This window comes from Hipposideros armiger, unplaced genomic scaffold (genome assembly GCF_001890085.2).
Source record: "Hipposideros armiger isolate ML-2016 unplaced genomic scaffold, ASM189008v1 scaffold_38, whole genome shotgun sequence".
Taxonomy (NCBI): Eukaryota; Metazoa; Chordata; class Mammalia; order Chiroptera; family Hipposideridae; genus Hipposideros; species Hipposideros armiger.
The window spans coordinates 1745464-1762271 of record NW_017731388.1 but is presented as its reverse complement, the minus strand read 5'-3'; positions in this window follow the sequence as shown (position 1 = coordinate 1762271).

Here is a 16808-nt window from a genome sequence, read left to right as displayed (position 1 = left end):
TTGGGTCCTTGTGTGTGGACGTTCCTCTGATAGTCTTTATAACATTATGGCTCTCTTCTCAGGAGTAATATACAATTAAAGCCACAATTCCTCAATAATTTAATGAAAACATTTAAATAACGTTGCTCTGTTAAACGTATCCAGCTGTCATTCCCTCTGCCTTCTCCTTCAATTCATCATAATGGGGAGAAAGACAGATTTTTTGTAGAATCTCTAGAATATTCTAACCTCCTTTGCCCACCACGTCCTTCTTTTCCTCTCATGTCTAGAAGTGCCACTGAAACTCAGTGTCTGGGAAGTGAGTCTATGTCAATGCCATTTCCTTCAGTATCTCCCAGAGCTTCTGACCCCCTGCCCACACCCCACCCCCACTCCTTTGAGCATCCTGACTGCTACATAGAACTACTTAAGGCCTTGCAGACTTAACTATTACCAGCCAGACTCAAGGTCAAACCCAAGCTCCATCTTTGTTGAAACCAGTCCAGGCCCTAGATTCTTACATGTACCAGTATGTCTTATAGGGAGCTAGGCATTAGTTCCCATGGCCTCAGGCCACACACTTATCTCCTATGGACTCTTGCTACAACTCACATTTCTGTAATGCAAATTAACTTATACCATTGACACACGGAGGAATGGTGTAAGTATGACATGGAACAGTGCTGGGGCAAGAAGTAAAGCCCTCAGTGAGGCTGCTGCACAGGCATGAGAAACTTTTCAGCTGTATTGTAAGAAAATTGAAACTTTTTCATTGTACTCAGGGCTTCCTCTGTAGGACCTTCCCCAAGAGGCCTGTGACAAGTTGCAGGAGCTTTGACCTCTTTACGTGCCAAGCAGCTCCGAGCGCCGTTGCCAGCAGCACTGCCCAGCACCCATCACGCCTGTTCTAAATAAAGCAGGCTGCTGACAAGTCCACTTGACAGCCATCGTGTGTTTTTAATGTCCAGTGACACTGAGGTTCCAATTGTTTTTCTTCAAACTCTGGTAACTAGGTAGGTTTTATGTAGTGTGCCCTATCCTATTTTTCCATCAGCTCTATTGTTTGTTGTGCACAAGGGTTAGCAAATGCCTATCTCACACCATTGCCGAAATGCATTTCCTCGATGCACCTCTGTTCTTCCAGCAGGGTGGACCTGGAGACTTCATCGGAGGCTCCATCAGCTATTAGTTTGCCTGTATCAGACATCATGGTGCTGTCTCACATTCCACATCTGCAGCTTCGTGCCTGCCACACTTGTTGTCATCCTCTAAACCTGATGAGCAGAGAGCTTTGTCCTCCTAAGTTCATCAGCTTCTCACCTGTGATGTGCATTCTCCCAGACGCTTTGCCAGTGGGGTCATTGGTGTCTTTCTAGAAATCCCACTGTGCCTGAGTGTCTGGGGATTGATGCGGTGTCTGCTTGGCAGGGGGGTGTGGGGGCTGAAAAACCCAGTAGACCCTCTAGCTTAACACTGCCAATTTCCCCTCAAATCTGGGAGTGCGCCCTCGAGCCGAAAGTCATAAGCCACAACTGCTCCACATTTAGTGGATAAACAAACCATAAATAACTCCATGGACACATCGTAAACTGGGGGCCGACCTGTCTTTTTCAGCCCATCTGTCTCTGAAGGCTAAAGGAGTAATGTGAGCTACGGGGCCTCCTTCCAAGGGGCTTTAAGCAACATGAAGGGATCAAAACTTAAACCAGAAGTTCTTATGGGTGGAATGGAGCACCTGGGCTCCCCCTTCGCTAAAGCCAGAGCAGGAGGAAGAGGCTGGTATAATTGAAGGAGGGGGGAGTACAGACCAGAGGCAGAAGAGAAAGAACCGTGACTCGATTCTAAGAGAGATGAAAGGTCTCCCTTCAGAAAACAGTTAAAAATAAATGGTTTTGCACACACACACACACACACACACACACACACACACACACACACACACCATGCACAAACATACATACACATTCTCCTGCATGATAGAAGACACTTTTATCCTCAACTAAAAAGCAAAACAAAACAAAATGTTGTGGGTAACTAGGACTGCAAATTAGGCCACAAGTAGGTCGAAATTGTCCCACATATGTATTCGCTTTAGTTAGTCTATACAGGTTGATAAATCTTTTCTATGACATGCCTTTAGGAAGTGTTTGTATTCTGCAATTCGCTATCATCTGCACTACTCCCTAATGTCTCACCTGACATTCTCACAGTGTCTGTTGCCTCCCTGGCCTCTAGAATAGGGCTCTCAACCTCAGTACTAAAAATTCTTTGCAGTGTGGCCATTCTGTGCATTGTAGGATGTTGTGCAGCATCCCTGACCTCTAGGGATACCCTTAGATGCCAGTAGCACTCACCCTCCTGAACCAACCACTTTTGGCAACCAAAAATCTCCAAGTGCCACTTATGGAACAAAATTGTCCCCAGTTGAGAATAACTGCTCCAGAGATATATGAATTTACCATGCACGGGCTAGAGGTTTTATGAGGATGAGAGAGGTGAAGTGATTTACTCAAGGTCTCCTAGCTAGTTAGTGCTCATGTTAGGAGTAGTCCTATGACTTGATACTCCTAGCACAGTGCGCCTTCTCTAACAGCGTTGATAGTAACACTTCAGGATACTTGTTGCTCATTATACAGAGAATTCCCTGAGTCTTATAAGCAGAATTTATCAGAGGTAGATTACTTGCCAGTTTCAACAAATATGTTGGGGTAAAGTGGCCAGCTGTGCAATTTTGAGGTGGTTATTCCATCTCTGAGCTCAGTTTCTTCACCCATTTAAGGGAGACTTGGTGGTACCTTGTATTAAGCCAGTCTGTACTGGTAGGCCAGAGTGGTCATTGAGGATGGCATTATCCAATTGGTTGGTGGTTATGGCATTTTTATTGTTAAATATTTCCAATATCATTCTATTGTCTTACTGGGATGTTGTGAAGATTAAATAATATATTCCAAACAGTGATGGACATGTTCTAAACTCATGACATTGATAGCAATTATTTTTATTGCCCAAATGCACACTCAGGTTAAAGAAGGAAGACCCTACTGACCTCTCTGACCGTATGCCCTCCTATCCCCCTCCAGCCACAGTGGAGCAGTCTTGTTGTTTCTCTACTTTGGGCTTGTTCCTGCCTCAGGGCCTTTGCACTTTCTGTGTATAAACTAGTGCACAATCTACTTGACCCTTCTCTTTCTTGCTTCTCCTTAAAACACAAAACAAAACAAAACAAAAAACCCTAGCTATACACTATTCATTGTTAGGATTTTAAATCTAAACATTTTGTTTAAATAGACAGAAATAGTGCAAGTAATATACATAGTAATCTTGTGCATGTCACTTTCTTAGGTAGTAGATTTAAGGTCTTTGGTCTTTAAAATCAGCCTGGTTGGCTTTCTCTACTGGGTGCTAAACAGAGGAGTTTGAATTTTAGGTTGGCAGGTGGCTGTTTTCATAGGATTTTCAGTTTTTCCTACAGCTCGCATTCTAATCAACTCCCCATATATGTGCTCCTTGAGCTGTATCCTGACTTTGCCTAAAGAGGAAGGGACTATCCCCTTTCACCCCTTGAAAGTCTTCCCCTACAATCTGGGCTGCTGTTCTATGCCTTTACAGATACTTCTATCCCCTTCAGTTCTGACCCTTGAAAGTGCATCTCATCTTTCCACATTATCTCCATTGGCTCAACTGCCTGCTCAGGTGACTCAAATCCGGGAGGATCATTTTGACCGAGGTCCAAATGAATGTGTATGGAAAGAGAGAGAGGGCTCAGTGGAGCATTCAGGCTTTTTACATGAAGGAAACATTACTCATCTCAGGCTCTAAACACTAGGATGGCTGGATGCCTGTGTGGAAATTCAACGTCGGGACAAATCTCATTATAGGAACTCAGTCTACCACCTAAAAGGATGACCACTCTTCCCTTGACAGGAAATTTTAGAACGAATTCTTGTTGTTTCAACCATGCAGTGCAAACTATTCAGAGTTTAGTAAGCACATCATGAGATGCATGGCTTCCAGAACACTGGGAATATAAATCCTAAGGGGGCATCTGGCTCTCAATGGTCATCCCAGTATCATTATATTACCTTACCATCCATGAACCTCGATGCTGCTCTGATCTTTTTTAAAGAGAGAATTTGTTGGGGCCCAAAGAAAATATTGAAAATTCTCATTTTTTTTCTGAAACTGTAAAAGGGACACATGATCAGCAGTAACACAGATCTTCTATTTTTGCTCCTGCCTGCTCATACACAGCTTCTCACTCCTCAGGTATTTCTGGGGTTACTCACTGGAATTTTCTCATGTGTTTACCAATCTGTCTGTCAAGTGCAGGTCATTGAATACTTAGCTTCTGTTATATTTTCTCTATTGCTCTGGTCCCCTGATTGCTGTCTTCAATTTCCAAAGCCACTTGGAGGAATTTTCATGCTGCCATTGCCAAGGATGACCTCCATGTTAAAGCCAAGGGGTCCATCACCCTCAGTTGTGGATCAAGGGCAGTGCTGTGGCCCAGGTCAGTAGGGCAATGACACATTCCCCAGTTCTGTGTCACACATTTCTATATAAGCTGTACTCACTCAGCCATTTATGGTGGCAGCTTCTTTGGACTTGCCTCTCACCCCACTTGCCACAGTCTATGAGGCCAGTTAGGGTACTAGACACCACCTCTTGTTTTCCATCACCATTGGATGCTTACATACATCTTCCTCTTTCCCTTCCAACCAGAGGAAGGAGAACACAAATCTTTACCTTTATGAGATGACAGAACAGGACTGAGTAATAAACATCATCATCATCTGTCCGAGTAGATTTCCTTGGTCTAGAAGTCTTTCTCCCACAGCTATGCTCTTTTGGTTTACAGTCCTTGTCCTACAATCTTGACTTCCTAGGATTTTGTGTTAATTCAGGGCCCCAACCCATGAAGAATTAAAGGTCGATCTTGTGTGACTTGGACCTAGCAACAGAGGCTGAGCAGGCAGGTGTCTACACAACCCTTTCTCTTTGGAATTGGTTCTGGTTCTGTTAACCTACCCCTTAGCTGAATGAGGCCAAACTGACATTGCCTAATGAGGGGTGGACAGAGAAGGAAAAGCTGGTGGATCTCAGAAGGCCCCTCTCTGTAAGAAAGTACACTGTAATCTCATATGTACCTAATGTTCCCTATTTAAATTCTACCCACCCTTTCAGGACCCAGGTACATGTCATCTTTCCTATGTGGCCCCTTTCCCTTCTCCTAACACTCATACTAACATTGCAGTTTTCATTGCTTCTCCAAATGCTCTCAGAGACCTTTATGACCACATTAAGGCCATTGAAGCACCTCATACCATTTATACGTGTTGCCTCTAATAAGATGCACATTTCTTGACATTAACTACACAGCCCTTTAACCACTGACATCATGCCTGAGTCTGTGCCTTTCTTGTGGTAGATGCCCCAGCATGCTACTTCAATTTCTTTTCAAAATTTTGTTAGAAAAGGCAGTTCTTTGAAATGAGTGTGATAAATTAGCTTTCTAGGAATTTTCCTCATCATTTTTGTTAAACTTTACTATGGTCAAATGCATAAATAACTAAAGCAAAAAGGAATCAGTCATCATTTTTTAAACAAATTGTAGTTCTTTTCACTAAAACTTTACATAAATTACCAACTTTTTCCTTATTATCACAAGAAACTATTTTGAGAGAAGGGTTCCCATTCATTTCCATAAAAATCAGGATTTTAATCATAATTAGGAGCCTTTTCCTAGGTGCTCTATTGGAATTAGAATTAAGATTTTTGGAAATATGAAACCTTCAGGGATCTTTGTAATGAAGAGACTGGGGGACTTGTGATATATGACATCATAATGTTAATAATTTGATCATATAAGTGTCTTCAGTGAAGTGTACAACATGGGATATATCTGGTTCAAAATGGGGCTGGAAATATTCAGCATATTTAAAACATTTATTTTTATTCATTTGTGTATTTATTTACTTATTATGCACCTTATTTCAAAAATGATTTATGGCACGAGATCTAATTTGGATTTAGTTCATGAGATGAATACCTATGAGTTTAGTTAATCCACAAATTTAGTGTGATCCAAAAGTAATAACCTCATGGTGACTGCCCTGGGCAGACCCCCTCTGAAAGGAGGGATTCATCTCTGGGTGCAGCAGCTTAGGAGGGCTGACAGAGATGGAACACAGAGCAGGGTGAATAGGATAGGGCTCAGGGACATGCTATTAGTCTTAGGAAGTGAAGAATGGGGATGAGTCTGAGAAATGCCTTCAACTCTCAGAAGAATTTTCACATGGAGCGGGCTACATGGATTTCTATGGCTTAACCAGGATCGATGCACAAAAGCTACAGAGATGCAGATTCTCAAGCAACAAAAGGAATAATTTCTAAACAAAGATAGCTAATAGAAGGTGCAGCTGTCTTATAAAAGAGCGTGCTCCCTTTCCCCCGTGGGGCACAGATAGAGGCTTGCTGGCCACCTGCAGGGACACCGTGTGGAGACTTTGTCCTCTCTGGTCCTCCAGGGCCTGGGCCAGGGAGGAGAGGAAGCCTGGGTGCTGAGCCAGCCCCAGTGGCGCCTGTTACTGGGATAGCAGCCTTAAGAGATCTGGTGCCAAGAAAAGGAATGCAGGCAGTAAACCCAAGAGTGATGTAGAAGGACCAAGAGCCAGGTGTGTCATGAGTGGGTCATAAACCGGGAAAGGCAGAACAGACGGGAAGCAGGATGAATGCAGTAAGGGTTGGGTGGAGACACGTAGATCTTAGTTCATGAACTCATTCCATGTCGTGGCATTCTACTAGCATGAAAGTTGGTTGTTTCACTGAACCAGGTGGGTATTTTTAAAATTAGAGATGCACCCCTGACAGATTCCTGCTTTAGGAGGAGGTTAGATTTCTAACTCTAATATTCTGTAAGCCAACGAGTCAATATCTGTTTTTGCTAGACTCTTATTTCTATCAAACTCACTGTCATCAACAGAGACACCATGAATAAGCCTGTGGCTTCATCCATGCCCTTCAGATAATAGTATCTTCTCAAACAATGAGCACTAGGTTAGTTAGGAGGCAAATACTTGAGCGCTTCACTTAACTACCATGGTCTTTGGATTTCTTATTTGCAAGAAAAACCTATAAGATGAGAGAAACAGACACTAATTCCAACTCTAAATTACCAGGGGGGAGGGGGAGGGGGACTGTAATCTATTAATTCTCCTTTGTCACTTGTACATATTTTCCTTATACCAGGCATCATATTCCATGACACATATTAGCTCATATTTTTTCTTGGTTCCCGAGTACATTCCCCTGGTTCCCAATTGATGTTACAAGTTGGTAAACCATTTAAAACACAACTGAAACACTTCCCTGAGAGTACTGGCTCTAGATGTCTAGATGGGACTCTAGATGATGGAGGTCAGACAGAGCCCAAAGGAGATGGTAGGAAAAGGGGAGAATGTAAAAAATGTCAACATATGGGAATATGTCTTCAAGGTCCAGTTTTAAAAAGCTTGGTAGAATCAGAAAAATTCCTAACTCCAAATGACAACTTCTTATTGTGGGTCCCCCCCAAAATAGAGTCTGAGATAAGGCAGATGTGTGAATGGTTTATCTTGGAATGTGATCCTGGGGTGCAGGTGTGAGGCGCAGGGAAACTGGGCAGGAGGGAGTGTCCATCCGAAATGCGTCATTGGGGTAGTAACCCCTAGAGGTGACTAGGTATTTGACTTGTGGGACTGTCTGAGAAGCTTTATAAAGTACATTTTAGAACTATTCGCCTGGGAGGGGGGTGATCTATCTATCCATTAGTTCCCACTTCCCATTTTCAAGTGTTACCCCATGAATGTTAACCCTCTGGCTCTTTGGGGCTGTGCAAGAGAAATGCTGAGGGATTGCCACAGGCATCCTAAGCTATGACATCAGCGAAGCTTCAGGGTGTGAAGCAAGGTGGTAAGGAGCCATCAGGTGATTCATGGAGGAGGCTTGAAGGAGTCTTCTGGTCATCATCGCCATGGTGAAATAAGAGATGAAACCGATGGGATTTGTATTAGTAATACACAAGAATTGTCAAATATATATGCATAACCCATGTTTCTCTAGATTTCACTCTTTAGGGTATACAAATATGGTAACCCCAAAATCCTCACTGCCACCCCAAACTATAGCTCTCAGCTGATAATGGTACACATAGTCTTGAACACGGCTGATCAGCTCCCACAGACGATCCACTAGGCACTCCCACTGCTTTTCCTGGGGATTTCAGGTCCCTTTGGGTGCTGCCACCTCTGCTGGGCTCCACATCTGCTCCTGCTAAGAATTGCCAGCTCTACCCCTAGATGCTATGCTGCACTTAAAATGCTTTGTCTCCTGCAAATTTAGGACTTGGTTATTTGACCAGACCTCTTGTTTCCTGCTCATTCATCTTGATGAGTCCTTTTTCAGGAGACCTCTCAGTCCCTCATGAAATAGATTTTTGGAAGTAAGGTCTCAAGGCTGGTGAGCACAGCTTAAAGTTGGGACTAAATCTACGTAAATGTACTGTAAACATATAAGTAATATCATTTATGATACCTGTTCAGAGGAGGGGTTTAAAGTAGTTGGAGTTAGCAGATCTAGATCCAAATGCTTGAGAGAGAGAGAGAGAGAGAGAGAGAGAGAGAGAGAGAATCTTGATGCTCAGCTGGTAGGCAAAATAAGTGAGCATTCTAAGTCTCCTATATTTTTCCTGTGTGAAAAACGATGACTACTTCTTGCCACTAGATGCATGAAAAGTGATTGTCTTGGGGGAAAAAAAGGTAGTTTTGTACTGTACTGGATTCTGAAAGTTATCTCCTCCATGCCTCTTACTTTGTCATTGTCCTTGAGTTTCTAACAATATCCAGAGAAGGTATTTCATTGAGTTTCATTATTTATCTAATGCTATTAAACTGTGCTCACTATCTACTATCTTGAAGAATTCCTTGCAAATGATTACTCTAACGCCCACGTTGAGCCCATTTCCTAGTCAAACTCTAATGGAGACAGAGAACAGCTGCTATATTCTGTGTGCCCTGTGGACTTTACAAATATGCTTTGTCTGCTTAAGTAGATGGTTACTCTTCCCTACATCTGAATTTCTCATATTTCTTGAGAGCCAGGAATCAGTTGCTGCTAAATCATTCCTTCCCAATAGATCTAATCCCAGTTTCAGTAGAAAATATAAGGCCATCTATCAGTCTTTTAACATGCAAATACTTCTCGTCTGGGTCCCCTCCAGTCCTCCAGTCCTCATTCCGTGTCCTAAGGTCAGTGAAGCTGGTTCTCTTTTCAAAGAAATCTAAACCTTTCTGAGGGTTGAGTTAACTCATCTTCCCATACTTCTTGCTGGAGGATGTAAGTGAGATAGAGAAAAGGATAGAGGCAGAGAGCCTTGAAGAGGCAGCTTTGGGGTCAGGAAGAAACTGGTACAAAAGGGTAACAGGATGCAGAATATTGCAAGATGAGATGAAGTTCCTACATAAGCTCTTTTTCTGTTTTTTTTTGTAAAAGCACTGACTCTAGCTCATTTTTGTCAGTTAATCGTGGCTGCCGAGCTTGTAGACACTGACAGAAAGGGACTTTCTGAGGTCATTTTATATGCTTTAATGTCTCCAGACAGAACTTTACTTAATGTACTTTACATAAACACTGAAGAGAAGGGATAGAAACAAAGGTTAGAAATGGAAATCTATGTAATTAATAATAATAATAATAATAGTAATGGCTGATATCTACTGAGCACTTACTATATGACAGGCTCTTGCTTACTTGATTTTCAACCCTATTGTATTAGTCTGGACTCTTTCAATTGCAAGTGATAAAACCTTAATCAGGGGCGGCCAGTTGGCTCAATTGGTTAGAGCATAATGCTCATAACACCAAGGTTGCTGGTTTGATCCCCACATGAGCCACTTGGTTGCACCTTCCACAACTAGATTGAAACAACTACTTGACTTGGAGCTGATGGGTCCTGGAAGAACACACTGTTCACCAATTAAAAAACAAACAAACAAACAAACAAACAAAACCTTAGTCAAACTAGTTTAAACATAATTTATTTGCTTTGAATCCAGCTATGTCTTGATTTCCAGGTCTATGTAATTTAAATGACATAGGTAGAACTCAGCCTCACTCTTCTTCTCTAAGCCTGGCTTTCTCTGGGTTAGCTCGGTTCTCAGACAGGCTCCCTCTTGGTGGTAAGTTGGCTACCAGTAGCTCTAAGCTTATGTCCTATCCCTATAGAGAAAAGGGATTATTTTCACATATGGTTCTGACAGTTTTCCAGAACAGAATCTCATTAGCTATGATTGGGTCTTGAGTATATCCCTTTGCCAATCAAAAGCCATAGGTGTGTGATTTTCAGTTGGCCAGGCCTGAGTCCTTTGACAACCCCTGGGGGCTGGGATGGGAAAAGGGATGGTTGTGGAGTGAACCCCACTCACATCCCAATAACTGATAGCAAGAGGGCTGGTTCCCAAATCAAATTTGCAGCTATTGAAGAAGGAGCAATATCTATCAGGTATGATTCAATTTGGGTGATGAACATTTTGTCCCAGAATCACACAGCTCTTGAGTGCGAGGATCAGGAAAGAAATTTAGGATTGAACTCAAAACTTAAACCCATTCTAAAACTGTTTCAAAACCAGATTTACCCAGGCCTGTCTGACCCAAGTCTAAGCTCTTAGTTACCAGCTAAACTAACCTGACATACATACTTTTCCTTGCTTGCTTTTGAATTATAGCAAGTTTCATTCTGGCCTTTTAAGAACACAGATGAATAGCAAGGTGGATTTCTTTGATTTTCTGAAAAGAAAGCAAAATAAATAATATGACCATGAAGGAAAGAGACTATGGATTCAGATAAACCACTGTTGAAATAGGACAATCTATATAAAGCCATTATAAGCATTATGGGAATAAAAGGTTTAATTAGGAATTAGTCCACTGCTTGAGATTTGAGAAAAGAAAGCTGGAACCTCATTAGTTCTGATTTGCTAGGATGAGCCTTGGCTTATGCCCTGTGGGGTTGTGAATCCTTCCCCAGCAGTTCTGTCCACCCTGGGGACCACAGCCCGATTTTTGTATCCCTAGCTATAGGTGGAAATGTCACTAGTGACCTGCTGTGGTAGTGACCAGCCAGACCACTACCCATATGGATAATTTCCTGGGTGTCCGTGGCACTTCTCACATGTTACATTCATACAGCGAATTCAACAGGTACCCCCTGCCAGTGTGGGAATAAAAACTGGGAAAACGCAGCATCCTTCTTCCCTTCAACATGCAAAGGATGCCTGTGATCGTTGCTGAGTTTTCACCACAGCAGTCAAGGTCTTTATGACAATGAATATAATTGTTACTTCAAATACTGCTCAAGTCATTTAGTATTGGGAAATTTGAGTGGGAGGGGAGGGAAATTAAAGTGTACAGATTAAAATTAAAGACACAGATGGTTTTCAGAAAATATACATAAAGTGAATGGATGCATGAATGAAGGGAGTCAGGAGAGAAACCCTCTGACATGTTTGGCCTTATGAGAATGGAAGCTCCCCTACTAAAAGGGACACTGTCCTCTGCTGTGTCCTAGGAACCAGTGTGCCTGTTCCATAGAGGTACTTAGTAGTGATGTTTGCTAAATGAAGGAGTCAACTGAGTGGGGCTTGGATCTTATGAACTCTGCAAAATGAAGAATAAGTAGAGAGAGTGGAGGTGACAAGAGTCAGAGTACTCTTGGCAAAATTGTTCTGTCTCATCAGAAGAACGTAGGGAAATGTTGGCATATTGAAGGACTAGACCCTCACGTCCTGATTCCCAGGCCTTGGCTAATTCAGTGTGACCACAGGAATTTCACTTTTCCTTCTCTTCTCTGAGTCCCATTTTCCTCCATCAATAAAATCAGGTCGAATTAGGTGGTCCCTGAGAACCCTTGGGGCCATGTGATTAGATAGAGTTGGGAGAACACTGAGAAGGCCAGTACCCTTGTGGGTGTTGGTGGTGAGGGTCCTTGGGGAGGTGGGAAGGAGGGCTCCAATCTACTGTCTCCACCCTGCCCCTCCCTCTTCCCCTCTGCTCTGCCCTCTGTTTTGCCAATCTCTTTGAGCCTGCTCTGCCTGATGCCTATGTTTCCTGGCAGCATGGCTGGCAGACACCCGTAAGAGCAGTCGAGAAGGGCCATCTCTGAGCGGAGCAGATGAGGACAGAGGGCACAGACCTCGACATGGTGCAGTGCTGCGCCAGGCCAGAGTCAGAGGGCAATTCGTATCCCAGCCAGAGCCAGGAAGTGGCAGAGGCAAGCTGAGAGGACACCCTAGGTAACCTCTGGATTCCAACCAGTACTGGAAATTTTCACGAATGCTAAATCCACTTGCTTCTTTACAGGAAAAGCTCCCCCTTGAGCCATCTTTCCTTTAGCAGTTCCGTTTGTTTTTCCAGTGGCCTCTGCCTTACCCATCATCGCCATCTGCCCTTGGGCATATGAGGGTAAATTGATGATTTTGTCAAATGCCCAGACACTAACACTCACACGCATAATGAAGTGAAATCACATAAGCACAAAATCCCACACTCCCCCATAAGCCAAAACACATTTGTGTGCTTCCTGACCTTGACCCCCAAATAAATTTCTGATGGTTGAAATTCAAAAAGAACCAAGAAAATTCCAAAACAGAGTTCCTTGCACTACGAATGCCCTAACCACATTCTATTTCTTTCTATTGTTATCATTATTATTATTATTTTGTAGAGTAAACTCATTACAGTGATGATAAATTCATTTTGGCATTTCAGATTTTATTTTCCAAGAACTTCCAAGGAATCCATTCATTTACATATCTGGCAGAGACCAGACAGATATGTAAAAGTGCCACTTTTTCTGGACAATTATTACTGTTATTTATGTTATTTATGATACAGTAAGGACTGTGGACAGACAAGATGGGTGGTAGACAGAACACCAGGCTTGGAATCAGAAGCTCTGGTTCAAGTCTTTACTACTAGCTATGTGATCTTAAATATAATAGTGTAACCTCCATAGTTTCACTTACCTCCTTGGTAAAACTGGACTAACAAAATCTACCTAAAAGATTTAAAATGAGGTTTAAAAGACACTGTATAGGTGAAAGTACCTGTCACATAGTAATATTCATCAACATTTGAATAAACTACAATCAACCCACACTCATGCAGAGTTAATTCATCTGAAAGTTTTGAAAGCCTCACCATATTTACCCCCTTGGTCCTGTAGACAACCATTGTTCAAGATGACCTCTGTAAGGCATTGCAAGATTTTGGTGTGCTCCTTGAATAAGCAAACCAAGATGAAGCCATATGGTTTTTATGTCATAGGGATTACTGATTGTTGAGAAATTAGTTTCAATAAAATAATTTACAAAATAATAAATAATGCCCAGATCGCAGATAACAAATGCAGCCCAATAACCAGAATAATCCAGTCTTACTGACACAATTATTTCCATGTTAAGAAGCCACACCTGCCAAACTCAGAAAAACAGATCCTTTGTGATTTTTTCCCAGAGCTCTGGCATTGAGGAGCTGCGGCAGGAAGGGAAAGGACCTTTTTAGTTCTCTTTAATTTCTTAGACCCATATTCATCAAGAGATGAACATTTCCAGAAGGGGTGGCCTTCTTGCCTTCATTCTGTACCCTAGTCATTTTGCTACCTAGAGGGACATGACAAAATTTGCTTTTCTCTGGGACACCCACTGGGCTTTCCTTTAAATTTAAAGCCCAACAATGTTTGTAGCCCTAATTCTCCAGTCTCTAGTTTAAAGTCATAATTGAATAGATGTCTTGAAAAGATTTTGTCCTAGCTGCAGGGGCTTTTGACTACAGAGGCACATAAGTGGCTTCATTTTTACTCTTCCTGCTGCGTGGCTGCTATGTGAGACTGGCCTGCACAGATACCTTTTTAGTTGGCATCGATATGCCTCCCTCTAATAAACATGCATGCAGTTGAATTTCCCATAAAATAGAATGGTTTACCTGAAATTTTTGAATTCTTGATCAATTCCTCTGTGTACAAAGCATAATACATTCGATTCAGTTCTAAAGAAATACAAACTACTAGATAGAGTGAGGCATCACAGAACTTTTAAACATTTACTAACCCTGGTTCAGATTGATATCATTTTCCTGGGCTTGAGTAAATATATTTCACCTCCCAAGTTTGTAATCATAGATCAACTACATCAAAATGTGACAGAAACTAGACTCTCTAAGGTTGGGATCCAATGACCAACCTTTTCTGTTAGTGCTTGTATGTAGTTCGAACGAACAAACAAACAAACAATTTGAGAATCCACATTGTGTTATCCAGCCTGACATTTTAGTCCTTTACTTGGAAAATATAGCTTGTATTTAATGTAGTTACTGATATAAATTAGTTTATATCTGCCTTTCTATGATTTATTTGCTATTTGGCTCATATGTTTTTTGTTCCCTTTTTTAAAATCCTTTCTTGCATCATACTGGATTAATAAAATATTTTTATTATTCCATTTTTTTGTGAACATATTCTTTTACTATTTTTAGTGATTACCCGAGAGCTTGCAACATACAGCCTTGACTTATTATGATTGAAACAGAATATTTTACAATTTCCTCAACATTGCAAGGACATTTTAATTCTATTATTTCTCTTTGCAAAGCACTATTTTTGTCAATTTTAGTTTTATGTAATTTTTAAATCTACCAATTGTTGTTTTGAAGAATCAATGTTAATTTATATTTGCCCACATATTTATTTTTCCCAGTGTTCTTTATTTTTTCTTGCATTTCCATGTTTTCAGCTGGGATGATTTTTCTTTGCCTGAGTAACTTTTTGATTTCCTGTAGTGCACACCTGGTAATAACAAATTCCACTGTTGGTTTTGTTTTTTTTTTTTAATTCCTGAAAAATATTTTCCTTTCAGTGTAAAGTATATTTTCACTGGCTATAGAATTCTGCTTCATATTTTCATTCTTTCAGTTCTTTAACTATCTCTCCTATCTTCTCAATACCTTGTCTCATGGCTTTCATCATTTCTATTGAGAAATCAGGTAGCATATTTCCTGGCTTTTTTAAAAATGTTTTTAATTAATTAATCAATGTATTTATTTATTTCTATTATTATTAGTTTCAGGTGTACAAAACAATGCAATAGTTATCCTTTTCACCCCTCACAAAGTGACAACCTCCCCTCCCCCATACTGTGCTCCCCACCCCTGATATCATACATATCTATTACAATTCCATTGACTCCATTCCCACATTCTACTCCACATCCCATGACTATCTATATATGTATTAAATTATAGTTGACATATGATATTATTCAATGGCAGCTTCAGATGTTCAGTGCAGTGATCAGGTTTCTACACCATCTATGAAGTGGTCTCCCTAACGAGACATGAGTCCATCTGGCCCCCTAAAAAATATTTACAACATTATTGAAACAATCGAAATGCCTATCGGTAGACAACTGGATTAAGAAACTGTGGTACATTTACCCAATGGAGTATTGTGTAAACTCAGCTATAAAGAAGGAAACCCTGATGCTTTTCTGAAGGTGCCTATCTTTTTCTCTCTGGATGCTATTAAGATTTTTCTCTCTGCTTTTGGTTTTCAGCTGTTTGGTCATTATGTGCCTGGATATGCTTTGTTCTATATTTACCTTGCTTGCGTTTGACTGAGCTTTTAAAATCCACGTGTCCTTCATCAGTGTTTGAAAATTCTCAGTGATTATTTCTTCCAATAAGTGGCCATTTTCTCTCTTATTCCTTCTGGGATGCCAATCATACATATGTTAAACTTTTGGACATGTTCTATGTGCCTCCTACAGTTTTTAAATTCATTTGTTCCCCTCCTAGTACCTCAGTTTGGACACAGCAAAACACTTGGATCAAAAATATCTTAACTGTTATTAAGTCCCTTTATCAAATTTTTAATTTCAGACATTGTACTTTTAAATTTCCAGAATGTCTATTTGATGTTGTTGTTTTTTAAATATAGATTCAAATCACCTGTTGAATTTATTTCTACCTCCACCTCTCCTGTCCGTCATTTCCTCTAGCTTCTTGGAAATATTAATTGTTCAGATGGCTCATCGACTTCAGTGGGGGTTATGTGTGTAATAGGTGCCGTTGAGTCAGCTTTGACACTTGGAGACTTCATGAATGAGTAATGTCCACAGTGTCCTGTCCTCAACAGCCCTGTTATGGCATGATAAACCCATTCGAAATTGAAAATATTGTAAGTTGAAAATGAATTTAATACACTTAACCCACTGAAGATCATTGCTTAGCCTCAGAACACTAGCCTACAGTTGGGCAAAATCATGTCCCTGCCGTTGCCCAGCATCACAAGAGAGTATCATACCACAATTTGCTAGCCCAAGAAAAGATCAAAATTCAAAATTTGAAGTAGGGTTTTTACTGAATGCATTTTTGCACTATCATAAAGTTGAAAAATCACAAGTTGAACTATCGTTAAGGTGGTACTTATTTTAAAGCCTTTAACTCGTAACTCCTATATCTGAATTATCTCTGGGTCTGCTGCTATTACAGGCTGTAAATGGTATATGAAATAACCACAGAGACCTGAATGCATATTTCAGATCACTTTGAAATCGTTTTCTCTCTCTGGATTTAGTTGATCCAGTCTTCATTGCTTCCACAGATCTCTAATACTTTGAAATTTTGACTTTTTTTTTTTTGTAATTTGTGTGGCTTTTTCCATCTGTGGCAATGGGAACAATGACCTGCTATGACATATTACATCCTGCTCAGAAGATGAAATCATAATTTTGTGAGCCACA